Here is a 14,855-nt window from a genome sequence, read left to right on the forward strand (position 1 = left end):
CTCGTCAATTATTTTCATCACTTCTCCTAATAAGTTAATTCCGGCACATGTGAGGCCTATTTTCTCTCCTGTTATGAACTTGCTCCACCATTCTTTTGCTGACTCTGTACTTTCACTGTTGACGTATTTCCCCAGAAACGTTGTTCTTATTTCTGTCAAGTCCTTGCATTCTGTCATTAAATGATTTGCCATTTCTGTTTGGTCTTTAACACTACAAATTCGACAGTTCCCATTATTTGTTCCCCTTTTTCCAGTTCACCACAAATATTCATTTCTTTTGTAGATTTACAGTCTAATTAGTAATAATTGGTCTCTGTGAAATTTGCTAGGGAACTGTTGTAAGTATTTTGGAATTTCTTCAGTTTTCTGTGCTTGTTTACTGCATTAGCCGAGCTTTTGTTTTTTGATTTTTCATTGTGTGTGTTGATCCAGTCGAGACAATTTAATTTTTCTTTCACTTTATCCGGATTGGTCGTTAGTTCTTCCAACGATGAATTTAGCCACACTAGATATTTCATACATTTTTTTCCAATAACTTAACAGTCCTGATCCTTTCCTGTCCCTTCTGGTTTTAAGAGGGTATACAGAATTCCTGGCCTCTCTTATATTATTTTCCAATATAAATTTAGTGATTTCCATACAATCACTGAGTGTAGGGATTGCAGACCTAATTCCATTCTTATTGTTGCTATAGGCAAGTTGTTTGGCAAGTTCAAGACTCTTTTCCAAAACTTGCTTTCAAGTTTGGTCCAAATTCTCCTGTATATGTTAAGCATTCCTTCTCCGCCATATGTGATACATGGTACCACTTTTTGTAGGCAGGAACTTCTTAGTGGCACCATTGTAAATTTTCCATAGTGCGAATGCACGATAGCCCCTTGGGCCGCTAACGCTGTTACTTTATTCTCTAGTTCAGTTTGCCAGATGTTTTCCTTTTCTACAGTGTTATACTGGAATCCTAGATATTTTATAGAGTCTACTATTTCTAGCACTTTTCCATCCAGTTTCCATTGGAAATTTTTCAGTTTTCTCACTCTCTTATTCTCAATTATTAGAATTTATTTTTTTCGCTATTTATTTTGAGATCATTCCATTCCATATATTTTTGTATGTTGTTCAGACTCCTTTGTAGACCATTCTCCGTTTAATCTACCACTGCGAGGTCATCTGCTTAGACAAGGGCCGTTATGTTGGTGTTGTTAAGGGTTGGTGGGTTTAATTTTTCCTCTCATGCCATCGCTGGAAGGTCTGCCAAATGTAGATTAAAGAGAGTTGCTGCCATGGTGCATCCCTGTTTTAATCTCCTTAGATATATTTCCCTTCTTGTCCACCAATACTTTTATTGTGGTGTTTTTATGCAAGGCCTTGATCATTGATACCAGTTCCTCAGGGAATTGCCATTTGTACAATTTGTCCCATAATTTTACTCGGTTAACGCTGTCAAAAGCTTCCTTTAAGTCAATGAAGTGATGGACAATTTGGATTTGGCTTTTAGTGCTTCCAGTTTTAGTAATGACAGTGTGAATAGATTCAGTTTGGTTGTTGTATGTTTAGTAAAACCTGTCTGTCTCGGGTCGGTGCTCTTCGCTTCATTCACCCAGTTATATTATTATTGTTGTAGGCTTGAAGCTAGGATTTGACATGGGACGTATAATAAGGCGATTGGCCTGTAGTTGGCTGGATCATCTCTGGCCCGTTTTTATATATCAGGACTATTGTTCCTGTTGTCCACATTGATGGTAGATTTTTTACTGTTATAATATGATCATAAACTTTTTTCATAAATCTTGCCCATTCTTCAGAGTTGCGTTTTAGGATGGTGCTGGATAATCCATCTCACCCTGGTGCTGCTGAATTTTTAAATGTTTTAATTTTGATGTTTATCTCATCGGCCGTTAGATCGTGTTTCCAAGTATTTTTTTTCCCTCAGTTGTCGACTTCATGATCTATGTTGTTGGTACCAAATACCTTTGAGGAGTGTTCTGTCCAACTTTCCTCCCAGACTGCGTTGTTCAACCGGCTTTGTTGGTTTAAAGTTATGCTGCTGATGATGGCCCAGGCTTCTTTCGTTGTCTTGTCTTTCATGGGGTTGAGCATGCATTCTCCCTGCTCTTGTTCTCTCTTTTTTTTAATATGATCAGACAGTTCTTATATTGTTATTTCAAATGTCTTGTTCCTTTGTTTCGTTTGCTGTCTGCTAGGTCTACTCCACTTCTTTAGCTCTCTTCAAAGTGTCTTTCTTCTTTCTACTAGTAGCTTGCTGTATGAATGTTTGGGGAGTAATAGTGAGTGTTTCATTCCAGTCTTGATTTCTCAGTACTCTACCAGCAGAGGCTCGTAGTTGTCACTGTTTGGAGTCTTCTTTGCTTGGTCGATGTATTTATTTTTAAGTTGTTCGATATCTTGCTTTCTGATTCTTAATCGGTTGCATCCTTGACTGATTTCTGGGCCCATGGCAGTTGTAATTTTTGATCTCTTAACCTTTGCTGCCCATATGTCCCACCTTTTTACACCAAATCTCAGCACTTCTTCTCATTTTTGTGCTGTTCTACACGCACCTTTCATGGGAATGTATCTAGATGTGTTATTGTAAGTCATTTCTGTTTGAAATGGACATCACTGTTCTTCAAATACATTCAAGCACATTTTGGAGATTCTATAGAAACAAAACCTTTGCCTGTGAGAGGAGAACACTAATTCACAGGACTAAGACAATTCAGTCACATCATTCCCATCCTCAGGGAACGCTAAAAGCGTGTGAGATGTTCAACATATCCAAAATCACCCACAAAGAAGGCACTATCAAAACATCACTCTATCTGCTCGAGAATCTCACCATCTCCAGAAGCCAGCACTCCAGCAGATGCCACATCGACAGGCTAGAAACAATGCAAGAGGAAAAATCACAGAAAACAGGTCTTTTACCATTATCTACCATGTCTCTGGATCAAGTTTCTAATGAAGAATTCGACTGCTTGCCTCCATAATACACTTCAGAAAATAGCAGTAGGCCATACTCTTCAAAGAAGTTCTCATTAATTTCTGATTTCTCCACTAACCATAATTCTCCACCTCTGGAACTCTTCTACACTCCTAATCCCCTATACATTACATTTCCTCTGCTATCACCACACACTTACTTGAAATCCCCTGGGTGTGTCCTAACTGTCCAGAGTGTTTTGCTGTTTCCCAGCAAGGTTTGTGCTTTATAGATCACATACATAAGGACATACAACATACATACATGGATACAGTGAGAATGAGTAGTGTGGTGAGCGAGCATATAGGAGAGTTTGTGGTGAGGTGAGCGAAGAGAAGAGGTAGGTATGGTGGGACAAAATTGGTAAATCCAGTGCATTTGTGGGAGTAAGAAGCAAATCCATGGAATAGGCAATGAAAGCAGGAGAGCGAGACTTATGCCAACATTACAGGTGAAGTGACATGATCATTCTTAGAAGCTAGATATCGGGTGATCCGAGGCTGGGGCATGGGCAAGAGTAGGTAAGGTAAAAGAGTGGGCATGATAGTGGTGCTCAAAGGGAGAGGCACTTGCTGAGTTGAAGTCCACAAAGACCAGCGCATTAGAACTGGTGTGAGGCAGAGAAAGAGCTATGATGCAACTGAGTCAGAGAGTAGGTTTTGAATTAGTGTTCAATTACAGGAACAGGACAGAGGCAGCAAAGTGGAGAAGGGCGTGGTAAGGGGGAAAGGGATGAAGGAGTAACTAGTAGAGTTGAGCGGCGAGAGGTAAAACTATGGTTAGGATAGTTTCACAATGCTTGTGAGTGGGTTGTTTCTGAAGGGTTACCATAAATATGTCAAAGAGGGTGGAGTTAAACAAAACATTGGGAATTGTAGATGTTTGGGAGGTTGAAGTCCCCCATAATGATGTTAGGGCCTTCAGTGAATAGGACCTTGAGGATCAGGTTAAAGTCAGAGAAGAAGAACCTGAAGTGCACGACTAGCATAGATTAGGAGTAAACAATGATGGAGGAGAAATACTGACTAGCAACTTGTTTGATGCAGGCGGACAGCAAGTCAGAGTCACGAAGAATGATGGATGGGCAGGCAGAGTTTTTCAAGACCACCAAACAACTGCCTTTCCCTGTCAGTGAAGTATAGTGCAAGTGAGCCGTAAAGTCAGTCTGGAGAGCTGCAAGAGTTCCATTCTGATGGGGTGTCATTCATGTCCGAGTGATAACTAACAAGAAGACATGAGATGGCAGGAATCAAAGTAGTCAGAGAAGACATGTGTTGCTGTATAGTGATTGGTCATTCCAAAGCCCTGGTTAAGATTAGGGAATGTGAGGGGAGTGGGGGCTGAGGGGAGGGTCAGAGGTTAAGAAGAGGAAATTGATACTTTTATAGCAGGTCAAATTGACGGAGTGAATTTTCTGAGTGGATTGAAGAATAGAACAAGTCGATAGCCAGAAACAATAGGGGGAACCAGCAGTGGAAGGTAAGCAGTAGATGCCCATGTCAAGGGTAGGAAGAGTGTGGTACGTAGAAGTGTGAGGATTCGGAAGTGTATTGTGTAGACCATTTAGGGACGACCACAGGCATTCAGAAGTCCAAGTGTAAAGTTAGTAGATGTCTGAGGGGAGGTGTGTGGGAAGGGGAACCACCTAGTGGAGACAAAGGTGTGAATAAGGTTTGGTAAGTAGTAGATAGTGCACTGTGTGTACCACTCAGTATGCACCATGGGAACTGGATCAAGAGAAAACAATACATTATATCACAGATTGGTTATGAAGCCAAAACATATGCTGGTGATTTGAACAACTATGCATGCTCGATTAAATAAAATTACCAACATGAATCAGAATAGCCTGAATGTCCATAACTAGATGCAGCACATACACTCTCACAGTGAGCCAAGCATCGATTGTACACGATCTCCCAGGAGGCGAATTGCGATAGTGCTTCTTGGCTTGTGAAATACAATAACAAAAGAGCTTGAACGACGTGCACCACATATATGTGAGTGGAAAAGCACATGTTCCAGTATTACATGCGCCTCAGGCTGAAAGTTATAATGCATCACGCCCACGCATTGTCCCACCTCATTCATTAGCTATTCCCACGCATTGTCCCACTCATTCATTGGCCATGCCCACGCATTGTCCCACCTCATTCATTGGCCGTGCCCACACACAGTCCCACCTCATTCATTGGTCATGCCCACGCATTGTCCCACCTCATTCATTGGCCATGCCCACGCATTGTCCCACCTCATTCATTGGCCGTGCAGCCTCTCAGAGTGATTGATGGTCAAGCATTTGCGTTCTAACTTGTTGCAGAGTATTTGTCAATTATAAATGCTTCTCCAGGTATTTTGAGTGTGGAAAGATATAGAGAGAAAATTTGCACAAGGATACCCGACGCCAGATAATCCCTTTATTTAACCTCTCCTCCACACCCCCAGGCAGATGTGATTATGTGTACTGTTCCACTTCAATAAATGATGGCATGAGCACAGCCAATCTCAACATTACAAGGAATCATAAAATGTGTGTGCGTGTGTGTGGGGGTGCGGGGGTGATAGTGTTAGGACTAGCATGCTTATTGTCATGTGTTTTGGTGTTAAGTTGCGTCAGCAGAATAGGGTGATGGGACCATGTTGGTTTCTGCACTATTGATAGCTCTTTCGGGCTGTTGGATAATTAATTGAGTATTCTGTTTGCAGAAGGTCTGCAGGTATATGGCACGTAGCACTCAGGCTCAAGAACAACTAGGAAAGGAGGGGTTGCCCCAATCGATCAATAATGTAGAAGGGCCACAAAGAGAGTCTGCACACATTGAGACCAGTGTTAAAAAGAATCACTGTGTGTGGGCTCAGCTGTTTGATGTGATAGGTGATCAATTGATCAATCTTGAGGAACCAATCATTGCAATCACAGAGCATACGGCAATTAAACAACAGAAGTGCATAGCCGCAATCTATTCTGCCAAAAGAAGGTGGAAGCAGTTAAGCTATGGCAGGTCTGTTGCTAAGCAGTGGAATGCAATGGAGCAGTGCGGCACGCATTGAAGAGAAGAAAGAACACATCTGCCCAAGGCATTTATGCCAAGAACATTTCGCGGGTTTATTCACACTCTCAGAAAGATTTCATGATGGTAGTGAGGATATTTTACTTCATACACGTTTCTATTTGCATATCACTTTTCATGTCTTTTGTTTACAATTTTCTATACAGCTGTTTCTGGTTGTTTTAAGTTTCATTCATGCCCTATGCTTTAAAAAAAAGAAAATAGGCAAGCCGTGTTGACACGTTGCTTACGTAGCGAGCTTTTTCAAGGCCCAGTTTCAGTGAATTTACCAGCAGCTTATCTATAGAATCACTGATAAGCGTGATGTTAGTGGTGATATTAGGTATATATTCTCTCAAAAGACCAAGCGCCACACTTATAATGTGAATATCAATAGCATTTAAGATTGCTTTAAGCAAACTTTCCTCCACTCCCATGGAACAGCCCTTTATGATTACACAGGTTTCGGCTTTTTGCCTTTTTCAAATCTGGCCATTATTTTCTCTCAAACATTGTGTTTTCACATTATCATGTTACTATTGCCTTATTCCTCCTTAGCATGGGATAATCCCACCTGCTTTTTGAAATCGCAGTCTTTTGCACACTCGCCTCCTTTCGCGTCAGATCTCAGATCTCAGATCTAAGTTTGTGCTGATTTTATTAGGATCCTGACCTATTTTTGGTGACAGTGAGTCTTCTACTGATGCCCCCCTTAAAAGCTGCAACTGAGTTTTGGTGTGCCACCATAAATAGTCCATATGGCTACCAGGGCTGGGAAACTGCCAACATGCCCAATTTTGTCCCAGTGTGGGTCCTCTCTCATCTCTCTCACCCTGAAAGCATGTTAGAGGCACAGTCTTGTGTCAGCGTTTTGCCATTTATGTGTCTTCAACTGGGTATAGCCTGTTTATCCCATTGATAGCAACTTGCTCCTTAAATTGGAGCATAATCATTACCAAAGGTTGTATAGGTCCTGTTACCTTTACATTCTTTTTAAGGGTGGGCTTTGTTTGTGGTATCACAAGCAACTGGTATTTTGTCTGTCTTTGCATATGTAGTCTGATGTGATTATGGTCTCACTGATACCTCAATCCACATCCGCCTTTGTGTGCCCAGGAAAGAGGGGTCCAGCTGGCCAGTACTTACCGCATGGTGCACAGATGGTGATTGGAGGGCAGCGGTACCCTCAGCCATCTGTTTGTGTATATCTGTGGAGATGGCACATCATCCTCAGAAGCAACCTGGAAAACATTTGTGTAGCTGGAGATGTTCTGAAAAACTGTTGCTGGAACCCTCTGTTGTTGACTCCATTTCTTCATGAGGGCAGAGTTATGGTTCTCCTCGCCCATTGGAATCCTGAATCAGGCTCTTCAACCCATATTCATTGCAAACAGCAGAATCCTCTGGTACGGACATCCACTGTGCAGGGTCGGACTGGTCCATAAAATTGTTTCAGGCACCAATGAAAAAGTGGCCCACAGTTGCAAATCGCTATTCATTCCTTCAGGGACACTGTTGGAATACTAACCAAGGGGAAGGTGTTTGAAAAAATGTGATGCAAATTGTGCATTTTAAAGACTATTTTTTCAGCAACACTGGTCAAAACTACTAGCCGCAGAGTGAATTAACTCATAAAACTGGCCCAAATTGGCCAACAAAGCAGCCCACTTTGACCAAACAAACTGGTCAATACCAGCATTTGGTTTGGTTCAGCCCTGGACCTATTGCCCCGTGGGCCAGTCTGAGCCTGTCTGTGTGCACCCAGTTGAGCTCGTGGACCATTTGTCCTCATCAGTGTCATTGTTACTGCTGCTCAGAAGGGCCTGCTCCTCCGTGGGAAATTCCGATCTCAGGCCCTGCAGATCTCTTTGCCCTGACCCAAACGTCAATATTGTATCTTGCTCCAGCAGATAACCTGTCATCCACCAGCATCAGGATTGTTAGTTGTGTGTCCTTCTGTCCCCGGGGCTTCGCTTGCAGGGTCAATAACCAGAACCGCTACCTGAATAACACAGTATCTCAACTTATACCTACATAATCAAACCATGTGCCATTTCTCTGGAACTCAGCAGCTGTTTCCACATCATTTGGGTCATTGGGGCTGGAATTCACCTCTGGTGGTTGTCTCATTTGGGGGATACATGTGCCGACCATCATCCCAGTTGCCAGCATTCTACTTTATCTGCTTCTGACTTTGTGGGTCAGCTTTCCAATCTTCCTCTTCCAGTCACTGGCCATGCGACATGGGCCTGCAACTCATCCAATGGACTCCTCCAGCCTCACCTGCATGAAGTTTGTCACTTTCGAAGCTCCCCTGGAACTCTGATAACACATACCACTCTTGTCCCTGCAATTGAGAACTGCCTGTTGACGTGGTTCACTTAATTTGTATGAACAAAGGTTTTAAATGTATTCAACTTCTTTAAGTATTTGAAAATGTTAATTACCTGTAAAACTGCGTTCACTACCTGTTTGTTTTATTCGGATTTAAAGTACACATGTGTAAATGTGTATATTTCTTAAATATGTAATTATTATATTTTTTACAATTAATAGTATTCTATTGCTTATAGCGTGAGCCTAGATCAAAAACAGCAGAGAGTTTTACAACATTATTGCATGAGAATTGGATTTGGCATTTTATACAGTAAAGCAGTACTCTTGTTGGAGGGTGAGAAAGCACTTCCAGATTTTCCTCGTGGCAGCCTGCAGTCGACAGCTGCTATCCCATGAGTCACTAGCAGCGTCTGACTTCCATTATCCCAGTCTCTCTTCTACTCCTCGAAGGCCAGCTTCCCTTTTCCCTAAATTCCCGTTGAGTAAGTTATGGCCTGTTTAGAATAAGCAAAGGATGTTTAGAAGTGCAATTTGGTTGGAATGACTCTTTCACTAGTTGTTCTTTTAGATTTGATGGCAGGTTTCTTTCCTCAAAAATGCTCACACCTGTTTTAAGTGCTCAGTTGTTTTACTTTGGAATTCTTAATCCATGTTGGTTTCTCACTGTATCAGGCATCCTTTTCAATCACTGTTAATGGCAGCAGATAAATATTTGTATTGGCGGGGCATACATGTTTTAAACAAATGTGTACGACTGGATTTAGGGAGATAATTTGAGCAAACCAAAGTGAGTCCTCATAACCCTCGCCAAAGAAATGGGACATATTACAGCACACATTTTGTGAAAAAATGTGTGCAAGCCAAACAACGTGCAATTCGTTTTGATATACAACACATGGAACCACGCCAAGGATGCAATGCCACCAACAATGCACAGGTTCACCTCTCAGTTCATTTTCATAAGGGATTTTCTCTCGCCAGGACCATGTACAACAATGCTGGAGTCAGGATATCCTGCTACTCTTATAATAATTGTTTATTTTTTAATGTGTTTAATACCCAGAGGTTTCTAAGCGCGGACTGGGGGACTGAACCTGTGTTGCTCCATGGCGTCTATGCTTCCAAGGTGAGCGTGTTGCCCCTGAGCGATCCTCCTGGATCAGTCATCATCAAGCCAGCCAGGGGTTGTGGCACACCTCCACTGCTGTGCCAGGTTTTATGCTCTCCCTTTTCAATGTTTTGGGGCAATCATTACTCTCATTTGACGCACTCAACAGATATGCACACACCTCATCAACATTATTAACATGCATCCACATCTAACTTCTGTTCCCCTTGGCGGCCTCTAGATCACTCTCAATGACACTGCATCCGACTACTTCCACTCCATCCCGATGTGAACATGGGGGAGGTGATTCTCACTGAGAAAAAGGAGATTTGGAGCAACTCTAGCTGGTTACCATGGCAGCAGGTGAGGTTCAGGACCAGGGCATCAGTGCAGTCATGAGCGATAACAAAACAGAGAATTAGTGAATCTGTGTTAAGCCAGGGGGTTCCCAGTGTCATAAAGGATACTTCTGACGCTTCAGGTAAGTTACAACATAGGTTCCTTTATTGATCTTCCATCAGGTCGCTAAATAGGAACTCACTGGTTCCCATCACCCAGGCTTACATCCTCCCAACTGCTTGGGCTGAAACCTCACTCATACATCAAGCATTCTCTCTGACCTCACCACGCATCAAAGCACATCGCAACATGCCTCCCTTCATTATCAGATGCACACGCTCAAAGCATTTCACAACACACCTCCCTTCCTTACCGGACACACACATATTGTTCACACTCACATACGCAACTCAACACCAAACCAGACACTTGCTGATCACTCACTCACACCACTCCTCACGCAGACCTCTTTAAAGAGTGGTGTAGTTTTGTAAATACAACTAGTCATGTAGACATGTCTTGGGATCCACCACCCTGTCTAGTCCTGACTTTCACCATTGACCCACCTCCAAGCGTAGTCCCATACTTTTACCTTTGACACACCTAAATTTGTAGTGCCATGCTTTTACCTTTGACCCACCTAAATGTGCAGCCCCATACTTTTACCTCTGACTCCCCTAAATGTGAAGTCCCATGATTTTACCTTTGACCCACCTAAATGTGTAGGCCAATGTTTTTTCCTCTAACCCACCGAAATGTGTAGTCCCATGCTTTTACCTTTGACCCACCGAAAGGTTTAGTCAGATACTTTGAGCTTTGACCCACCTAAACTTGTAGTACATTGTTTCTACCTTTGAAACAACTAGATGTGTAGCCCCATGTGTCTACCTTAGACCCACCTAAATGTGTAGTACCATACTTATACCTTTGACCCACCTAAAGTCCCCTGTCTTTATTGTCCTCTACACCATGAGACAAAAAGCCACACATCCAAAATGTTTGGTACCTCATGGTATATATCAACACCCATCACATAATATCCATACCATAACAAAACATTTCAACATTGGTATGCAGTTCCACAGTATAACATCTGTACTAAACCAAATACTTTCCTATCCATACATCATTGACATCTCCCAGGGATTCTTACTGGCTTTAATCGTCATTGCACGTGTCATTGCATTGCACGTTTCATTGAATTTCATCACATTTCAGTGCACATTTAGTTGCATTGCACATTTTATTTCTGTAACTTTCCATAGCACAAACATTTTCCTAAAAGTCCACACTGCATTTAGCAACTCTAACCCACCTGCAAAACCTAAAATTATTACAGTAAACAGTAGATTCCTTTCAATGTCATCTGTCTATGTTGCTTTTGGGTATGTTTTCTCTGTTTCCCTGTAGCTATTGTCCCTCGCATATGCTAGTGCAAACCTAGAAAGTACTAGACCTACCCTCCCACTCGGTAGACTATCACATCATTTGCACATTGACCCAATGTGCACAATATCACCTTCATGAAACACCTAAAAAACAAGTGTACCCTTTATTTTCCTGAGTGAAAATAACCTGACCCATACTCTGCTTGAACCGTTACAATTATTTATTTTTTAAAAAATACCTCAATGTGTAACCACTTTAAAGTTCACCATCAAGTTGCTGGCGCCACCGAATCCAGCCATCCATCTTCCATCACCGAGCCACTTGAACATCTGAGAGCATGACACTTCTCCATACTTCAACACTTGCGAATTAACACTTCTGCACCCGACAGCCTGATCACTTCACAGAATCTTGTTGACTCGGCTACGCAGTTACGTGCTTGGTACTATTGCTGGGTCCTTTCCTCAAATTGAAGAGTTACCTTTATGATTTGATTCCGTCCATCTTAAATCTATATTAATGTTGATTGTCTTCTATGGAGAAGCATTTTACACATTTTATCTCAGCCTTTTCTAAGTTTGCAAAATCACTGAATTCCATCAAAGAAATGGTTGAGTGACTCCACTTTATAGGCACATTTATGAGCTCCAGATATGTTTGAGCCACAAGATTTAAAGCAACTGTAATTTTAATGCACCACTAATAGATAGGTGTTTATAATATCTACTTTGTTCGAGCATAAACACCATGACTACATCTATGTTCTACCATGAGAAAGGCAACTTTCGTTTATTTAGTATATTTTATTATGGTTCAGGGTACAATATATCTTAAGTTCAGAAATGTTCTATTGTGATCTAGTTGTTGTTGGTCAGTTAGAATGGTGCATTCAGAATAAAGGAAGACTTGAATAAAGGTATGACAAAGCTCGGATGGTAATGCCTTAGTCGTTTTAAGAGCCTGTGGGAGATCCGAGATATGAAGTGCAGGTAGTAATACTGCAAGTATGCACCCCTACATCATCCTTTCAATCAATGTAACCAATGTGCCCAGCTGAACCCAAACCCAATCATTTAAATGTAGTGCTATCAACACCAAGGCTGAACATTCCAGAGGAATACCGCGGTTGTATAGTTTTGTCAAAGCACATTCGAATCCACCAGGGAGAATGCTGTGGAGAAGATACGAAATGTGCATACATTTCAGGTTCACCGATGCATGCTGAAATAACCTCTCCAAGAGTGCAGGCTCCTGCTATACCCCACAAGAACCTCTAAAGAAACCTACGAAGAAAGAATGTGAGGTGGGGTGGTTTGGACTTGAAAGGGGTTCTCCCGCAGGTGTATGATGCCATCTGCCCTCTCCTCAAGGCTTATTTGAGGTCGGATTCGATAGATACTGGGCCCTTCATTAAATTCCATGAAGAAACGATGGGGATAGTGGGAGCCTATTGTTCTAAACCTGTGATGAACGCACATAATCCAAGGGAGAAAGCGACTCCCTCGTACGGCATTTTATAGCTGTCCCTAAGTGCAAAGCGCCCCAGAGATGGGTTGTGGTCAGACAGGCAAGAGCTGATTCCCGCAATATGCTGAACGAGAAGAAAAGGGGCTGGCATTAGGATTAATGGAGGGATCTCCTGGAAGCAATTGCACGTGGGGATTCCAGGGGATTTTGGTCTAAGATGGGGGGTACACACCGGGTGGAGTCAAACCCAGTTGCATGGTTTAATTTCGGAGCAGTGTGGGCAGATTACTACCGTGTCCTCTACCAAGAGGACCATGGGACTTCAATGGAGTTGCGCACCAATGGGAATGCTCAGTACTAGCTCCGTTTCCACCTCTATCCCCCTGACGCTCACAGAGGCCCAGGTGGAGCGTGCGTTGGCGCGCCATAAGTTGGGCAAGATCCCAGGTCCGGATAGAGTCCCGATATCTCTTTTACAGGAATGAGTCTTTAATATGAGTACCCTATTTGACAAAATTATTTAATGCTGTGCTGGCCAGCTCTATGGTCCCGGGGTCTTGGACAGGGCCGAAACTGTCCCATGAGACAAAAACGGCGCGCGTGACGATCCTGTTAATTTTAGACCCATCTCCTTGCTGGATGCTGGGGGGAAGACATTTGCCAGGGCACTCTTTTGCCATCTGGACGAGTGGGTACTGAGCACTGGAGTAATAGATCATAGCCAGGCAGGGTTTTGTGAGGACCTGAGCACGATAGAACAAAGCTGCTGACTGCTATTGATTTGTGAAAAATACTCGGTCCTGAGAAAGTTTAACGTATATGCTGTGTTTGTTGATCTACGCACGGCCTTTGATACGGTCGCTCGGGCACACTTATTGAAGTTCCTTGAGGAGCTTGGTATTCCTGTGGCTTTGCTCTCAGCAATTCAGAGTCTACATACAGGGAACTCGGCGGTGGTCCGCTAGAGCCCAGAGGGAAGCACTTCTCACACCATTGACATTCAGAAGGGAGGTTTTTAGGGATGTTGTTTGGTGCCTAGGCTTTTTTGCATTTTTATTAATGAAGTTGTGAAGAGGCTCTTGGCTGTTCAGACTGACGTCCCTTCATTAGCAGGCGATAAGTTTCCTGCATTGTTGTTTGCAGACACTGCTGGGCTTCTCTCTCTCACACTGCTCGGTGTGCACAAACAATTGGAGATTTGTTTGTCTTATTCAAAGAGGAATGGGCTCTCTTTGAATATAAAAAAAAACTAAGGCCATGATCTTCAATGTTAACCCCAGGAAGAAGCATAAACACCTATCTCTCTTTGTAGAGGGTGGGGGGTGCAATCAAGCAGGTTAAGTCCTATGATTATTTAGATTTGAGAGTCATGGCATCATGAAGTTGGAAAATGCAAGTGGAGAAGTCTAATCTCACTTTGGTCAGATACAGTGGGGCCCTCACCAGATTCACCAATGTTAATGTTAATGTTAAAGGATATTTGTAGCGTGCACTATCACCACCGGAGTGGTCCCCTGGCGCTCTGCGGCTCTGAAAAAAAAGGGAAGGGTGGGGGGCAGTTAGTGGGGTGAGCTGGAGAAGTGCCTCTTTCTAAATCTACCTGCCTCACCTCTCCGTCCTCTGCAACTTATCCAGAACAGGACGGCAAGACTGATCGTATCTCTTCAGTCCTGAAATCTCTCCATTGGCTCCTAGTGGATGCAAGGATTAAATTCAAAACCATCTGCACTGTCCACAAAGCTTTCTGGGGCCTGGGTTCAAAATAACTTCAGCTATACCTCCGCAAATACCTCCCCTCTCGAGCTCTTCGCTCCTCTACCTCCAACTCACTCTGGGTCAATCGTTTTTCAAAGAAATTAGCTGGAGGTAGATCTCTAGCTTTGGCTGGGGCCTCCCTCTGGAACAGCCTTGCTGCCAATCTAAAACTTGAGGAGAACCATCTCTGGTTCCGGAAGAACCTCAAGACCTTCCTCTTTGCTTCTGCCTTCGCTCCCACTCTCCCCTGCTGATCTGCTCTCTCTTGGCACTGTGCACCTGCCCACTTTCTGTCCCCTGGGCCCAGGTACCTGCTCACCCTGCCACCCTCCTGCACTGCCTCCTGGCCACACCTTGCACTGTGGACTGTATGGGCTTCATCGTGAGTCTGGCGGTAACCCTTAAATGCAGCGGTAGCGCTATTACCACT

This window comes from Ambystoma mexicanum, chromosome 1q, assembly GCF_040938575.1.
Source record: "Ambystoma mexicanum isolate Mex_15411 chromosome 1q, UKY_AmexF1_1, whole genome shotgun sequence".
Lineage (NCBI taxonomy): Eukaryota > Metazoa > Chordata > Amphibia > Caudata > Ambystomatidae > Ambystoma > Ambystoma mexicanum.